Below are 6700 nucleotides of genomic sequence, written 5' to 3'. Positions count from 1 at the left end.
CCTCCCTCTTTCCTTTCACCCCCAGCCAAACCCCTCAAATGCCTCCCTTTATAGCCAGGAAGTGGCTGATAGGCTGTAGAACGGGCTCTAAAGAGATGCTGAAATAATTAACTCAGCTGGGTTCACTCTGCAGTCAAGCATCCCCAGGCCGCAGGGAGGTACATACCGCAGGATTTCAGAGGGAAGGTAGGGAGGACTGCGGTTTGGAGGCCCTCCCCCTCTACACACGCACTGTGTGTCTCCAAAGTCGGGTTGCAGGAAATGAGGGCAGAGAGATTAAACAACTGGTTTGGCCAGGGAACAGCACAGTGGAGATGAGAACTCCAGGCTCCCCAAGCCACTGCCGCTGTGTCACGCTGCTGCCTTACTTCCTGTTTTTCCACTCAAGCTAATCATGGCATGAAATATTTGAAAACCAGTTACCAGGCTGAAGAATGCAGTATTCAGGTGGTGAAGGGCGTTATTTACAAAGGCGGTCTATCCGTGAAACATCCATCCCCTGCATGTAAAAGAGATGCGAACTACAGCTATTGGGGTGAATATCCTACTTTGTGTTGTGTTTGGCTGACAGTTTGATCACAGCTAGACCTGTTTGGAGTGAGGGATGCTAAAGCTCTCTTTGTTTTTTGGTGTTAACTTTTCAACAAAACTCACCACTTAAAATAGCAAGAAATGAATCAATCCATCAGTCAACCAATCCAGGACCTATATGTTTTTGCCCCAGTCTTAAAATATGTATTTATTTATAATTTGAACAGCATGCAGTGGAAATAAGGTGCTTTCTAAGAACTAAAGCATTTTATTCTTCTTGTAAATAGCTAAGCTAGAAACATTCATTACAGCAAATGGCTTGTTCTGCCATGTACTCATTCGTCATGTGTTCTTTTGTGATGTTGGTTCATTTTTTTTTATGCTCTACAGCAGGGATTGGTAAACTTTCTCTGTCAAGGGCCAGATAGAACATACTTTCAGCTTTATGATCCAGGCTCTCCCTGTGCGATGACTCACCTCTGCCTCTATAACAAGAGGGCAGCCCTGGGAGGGAGGTAAGCAAGGGAGAGCAGCTGGACTTGGCCCCAGGCTGCAGGTGCTAGGTCCCTGCTGGGCAGCGAAAACCGTGCTGTGTGACCAGCAGAGTTTGCGGGCGAAATGTCCAGTCTATACTTGGTGCAACTAAACATCCTTCATCTGTGCTCTTCATAACCTAACGTACTTGGATGCCTGTCTCACCAAGGAGAGGATAAGCCTGTTGGATGACGGGACAGTACTTCATGATTGGATATTCTCCCGAACTTCACACCAGAAAACATGTCCCAGAGGAAAGAGCGTGGGTTTGACTTTATCCCTTCCCCCATGCCCACCCCTTTGGTAACCACAAGTTTGTCTTCTATGTCTGTGAGTCTGTTTCTGTTTTGTAAGTAAGTTCACTTGTATCATTTTTTTTTACATTCCACGGATAAGTGATAACATATGATGTTTGCTTTCTCTGTCTGACTTACTTCACTTAGTATGATCATCTCTAGGTCCATCCATGTTGCTGCAAATGGCATTATTTCAATCTTTTTATGGCTGAGCAATATTCCTTTGTATATATGTACCACATCTTCTTCATCCATCCCTCTGTCGATGGACATTTATGTTGATTTACATTCACATTGTTGTATTGAATACAACAGATCTTTAGAATGTTTTCATCTGGCAAGACTAAAACCCTGCCACCATTAAACAATACCCCCTTACCCTCATCCAGCACCATTCTTCCTGTCCTTATGAATTTGACTTATTTAGGTAAGTGGACTCATACAGTATTTGTTTTATTGTGGCTGGCTTATTTCAATTTGCATAATGTCCACAAGGTTCATCCTTTTTGCAGCATGTGACAAGGTTTTTTTCTTTTTTAAGGCCAAATAATATTCCTTTGTATGTAGAGACCACATTTTGTTTATCCATTCTTCTATCCCATTCATCCATCCACGGACACTTAGGTTGCTTTCACCTTTTCGCCATTGTAAATGATGGTGCTATAAACACGGGTGTACGAATATCTCTTCAAGACTGTGCTTTCAGTTCTTTTGGGTATATACTCAGAAGCAGAACGGCTGAATTATATGATCATTCTGTTTTTTTGTTGTTGTTGTTGTTTGGTGATCGGGATAGATAAAGTAATTTTATTACAAATTTCAGGATTTAAAAAGTAATCTGTTACATTTACTAGGATAATCTGAGATGACCTGTCTCAAGCACATGTGTCCCGTCAGTGACACTGACCTCAGGCATGAAGAGATGCTGTTCCCCGTGAGGGATGCGGTCAGTGGATGAGGCTATGCTGAGTCTCCACGGGCACATGCTGACCGTGATCATTATGGTTTGTCACTCTGGCATTTGGGCATCGGTTATGGCATTCTGAAAGCCAAGCTAGAGAACCTCAAGGGCAGCCTCTCTTTCCTGCTTTTTACTTCAATGATATTTAGGGGACTTCGTGTACTGAACGAGAGATATGATTCACTGGCCTGTAAGCCCACGTGTGGAAACCGTTATCACCTGGCAAGAGACCGCCGAGGAGCGGCCTGACTGGGAAGAAGGCTGAGGCCAGAACCTGCGAATCACCCTAGTCCAGGTCACGGACAGCGATGCCCAGCAAGAGAGACGCTGCCGGCCGGCGAGTCCCCGTCGGCTCAAGGGCGCCCACAGACAAAAGGGCTGGAAGCAACCTCGATAGGCCAGCTAAGCCACCCTCCAGCTTCCAAACGCGGAGACAAACTTGCCCCGCGGTCACGGGCAGGGGCCCCGGGTCTCTTCCGTCTTGTACGTTTAAAGACTAAAGGCAGCATCTTTACAAGCGGAACTGCGGGAAGCATTGGGAGAGCCCTCTCCACAGGGCCTCGGGGCACCCTTGGGGCGAGGCGGCTGAGACCCGGCAGAGCACCTGGGCTGCGAGACTGAGGGTGGGAAGAACAGAGGAGCTGAGAGACCCCAGGCAGGAGTGCGCCAGCAGCTGAGGGGCCCACCACGCCCTCCTGCCTGGGGTCTGCCCCCTAGGCCCCCCCCACGGGGACCCTCTCGCTCTGAGACTGTGGCTCTCACGGGATGACGTTGTCCCCGGGGGACGTTTGGCAACACGGGGAGACACGTGGGGTGGGGCTGTCACCACTGGGGAAGGTGCTATGGGGCTGGTGGGCGGAGGCTTCGCACCCTACAGGGCACAGGCGCCTAGGCCCGGGGCCTCCAATCAGACCACCGCGCGCAGCCTCCAGCTCAAGCCCTAACACGTGGGTCGGCCCCCTGCCCTGTGGACCCAAGTCCTCCTGACCCCGGAATGTCCAAGGGATGTCCAGCCAGCTCCTGGCCGCTCCAGTCCGGTCGACACGACTAAAACCTTACGCCTTTTTGTCTTCTCTATCCGAAAAATCTACTTCCTTCTCAGAGCCAGTGCCACCCCAACTGCCACCTCCAGGATGGCAACGGCAGCTGCCCCTCCGTCGAGCGAAAGGGACTTGCCCTCGGGCGGTGGGCCAGCTTTGTCGTGGCCGCCAGACAGGGCCCCGCCCGCGGGCCGCCTGCTCTCCGCCCGCCCGGCGGGGCTGCTGGGGGCTCCACCAGGGGCTCTGCTCCCGTTCGGCAGCTTCGGACGCGGCCGCTCCCAACTCTTCTTCAGCAAGTTCTGCGGACAGAGATGTCGTGAGGCCGGCTGTCTGGGCGGCCGACCCCTCGGGGCCAGGCTCCCTGGCCGCCGCCTCCGCGCCCTCGGGAACCCCTGCTTCTCCACGTGCGCGAGGTCCGAGGTGGAGGACTTGCTCGCTCTTCTCTCCGGCCCCGTTGCTGTCCAAGCTCTCGACTTCTTCGGGGTCCACTGTGACCTGCTGACAGGACTCGGGACCCGGGGACACCGGTGGGCTCTCGGTGCGCCAGCTCTGGCTGCTGGACAGCGACACGGGGAAGCCCTCGGCCCGCCAGGACGCCGTCGCGGGCGGGCGTCGGAGCCTCGGCCGGGCTGGCGAGCGTGGAGCCGCCCCTGGGCGGGACGTGGATGTCGTTGCTGTCCTCCATGGCCCCGCGGGGCGCTGCTCGTCCTCCTCCGCGGACTCCAGGTTAAAGGAGATTAAAGGCAGTGCCCTAGCCACCCTGCTGCCTGATGCGCTTGGCGGCGTGGTCCTCCGGGAAAGTCGCACCAAACTGCAGCGATGCGCTGCAAGGCTCCTGAGCTTGCCTTGTCAACCCCAAGAGCATTGGTCGTAGCAAAATCGGAGGCACCAACGTCTTATTCCGGCCGCTGGCGTGAACTGCGGCCTCCAGTGTACGTTCCCGACGTGCCTGGTACGCCCCTAGCCTGTGTGCTCCCTGCAGCTCTGCTTGCCTGCAGCGGTCCCTCCACTTTCTTTCCTGAACTGTCTGCCGCTGCTGTGCGCCGCGGAGTCCTCACGGGGGTCTGTCTACCAGGCTGAAGAGCTTTAGCATCCGGCGGAGGGGCGACTGCAAGACCCCGCGCAGAGGCGCCCTCGGCTCCTGCAACGCCTTCTCCCCAGGTGGGCCAAGCGGTCCTCTGCGGAACTTGTCGGGGTTTGTGGGGCTGAACACGGGCAAAGAGTGCCGGGTGAAGCCTGTGCTGGCGAAGCCTTCAGAAATTTCTTCGTCCAGGGATTTTAGCTCTTCTTCAGTTTTACCTTTTAATAAAATTTCTTGATCCAGAGATTGTGAAGCCATATCTTGTCGAACCCCTTGGGTTGAGGAAAGATGTTACTCCCGCAGCTCCTCCTGAGAGAGGACTCCCAAGTAGCCGAGGACGACACACTTTGTTTCATAGTGAGCCCCCAGAGGCACAGTGGGAGAGGACGCCATGAGGTCGGCTGGCAGAGCTCCGGAACGGTCTGCTTGCAGATGTGTAAAACCTGGCCCAGGCCCCTGCCCCCGAAGAGGTGAAAGGCGCAGTGGCGGCACATAACTCTGTTTTTAATTTCTTTTTAAGGCGCCACCGTACTGTTTTCCACAGCAGCTGCACCGCTTCGTATTCCTACCAGCAGTGTACAGTGGTGCCTGTGTCGCCACATCCTCCCCAGCACTTGCTGTTTTCTGGGGGTTTGTTTTGTTTTTGTTTTTTGATAGCACCTTCCTAGTGGGTATGAGGTGGTATCCCACTGTGGTTTTGATTTGCATTTTCCTAATGAATAGTGATGTTGAGCATCTTTCCATGTGCTTGTTGGGAGTAGCACAGATTTTATTTAAGCTCGTTTGTTTGATCATAACTTTTTAACTATTTGGACATACAGCACATGGGCCTCCAACTGAAATCTTGCCTTGAACCCTGCAAAACGTTAGGGGCAGACCTGAGTCCAACCCATCCCGAAGCCTTTTACCACCTAGTTAGGTATGGATTGACCCTTTAAAATATTGAGGACAGAAGCATTAGACAGAGACAGCTGATTCTATTAAAGAATTTTGTTTTAGCTAAAGAAGAGAAAACTAAGAAGTGTCTACCTTATCCAGCACCTTGTGTAAGGCATGCAGGTCCCACACCTCCAAGTGCAGTGCCTAAACCAGCAGGTCAGCATCACCTAGGGAGTGGTAGACACACAGATGCTCTAGCCCCACTCCAGGTAGACTAACTGTGAGCTGTCCGAGCTTTGACGTTTGAGACGCACTGGTCTGTGTGTTCATGAGGGTACAAGGAAGACTAAAAACAAACAACTCGAGCAACACCATCAGTGACTTTACTGAGCACTCACTGTGCACCAAGAACTGAACGATGCTTTTCATGTATTATCATAACATAGGTAAACACTTTACAGAAAACTGAGGCTTAGAAATGTTACTTGCCCCACGTCATGGCTAGTAAGCAGTGGAGCCAGGATTTAAACCCAGGCAGTCTGAAAATAGAATCTGATGAACTTCACATACTATTTCATCTCGTAAAGGAACCAGAGGATTAGAGGGAACAGATAAATAATGACGGAATAAATAAATGAACCGTCATAAATGGAAATCTTAAGTTCAGGAGTTAATCACTGCAGGCTGGCGTGGCTTTTTCCCCAGTTCTAAAGCTTCCTCCTAAGTGGAGAACAGAGGGGACCCCTGGTCTGTGGTGGAGCCCAGGCACTTCCGAGGCCCTGGACCTCCAGCGCCCACCGCCCTCCAGAGAGCTCGGGCTCAGCAGCGCCCCCTGCAGGAGGGTTCGGAGGAAGGTCGGGCTGCGTGGCCGGTCTGTCCCTGTGGGTTCGGGGTTCCGAAGCCCACTCTTCACAGACAGACCAGCTGATGTTTGGAGCTCCTGCCTGCCTTACTCTTCCTCACATTCCTCTGTCATTTCAGAACTTGGTCTGAGAAGGGAGGGTGCATTTTTTCAGGCTCCCTCACACTTCAGCATGCACCATTTAAATAATTTGTTTATTTTAAATAATATTTTTTATTTGTTGGTACCTGCTTCTGCTCATTTTCAAAAAGGACTTCCCCAACAGAAAAAAGAATTTAAGTTTTGCAGCAAATATAGGTACATATAATATTTATGTTAATATTTATTTTTAATATATGTTTAAATAATACTGATCCTGTAATATTTTATTTTAAAGAATAGTTCAAATAAGTCAATGTTTAATGTAACATAAATACTTATGTAATATAATCTAAAGAGTTTCACGAACTTTCAAAATATTAAAGCTCGCTAAACAAGTGACTCAACTGTGTTTCTCCACAAGGCTCTTCCAAGGAC

At 50.9% G+C, this 6700-nt stretch overlaps 1 pseudogene; it reads right to left on the bottom strand.

The window, feature by feature from the left end:
- Nucleotides 1-3409: 3409 nt before the first annotated feature.
- Nucleotides 3410-4836, bottom strand: LOC114884323 (annotated as a pseudogene).
- Between the last annotated feature and the right edge of the window lie 1864 nt (nt 4837-6700).

This window comes from Monodon monoceros, unplaced genomic scaffold, assembly GCF_005190385.1.
Source record: "Monodon monoceros isolate NGI ecotype Baffin Bay Population unplaced genomic scaffold, NGI_Narwhal_1 Super_Scaffold_5, whole genome shotgun sequence".
Classification (NCBI taxonomy): Eukaryota; Metazoa; Chordata; class Mammalia; order Artiodactyla; family Monodontidae; genus Monodon; species Monodon monoceros.
Note: the sequence above shows the minus strand (reverse complement) of the source record. Positions and strands in the feature narration are given on the sequence as shown.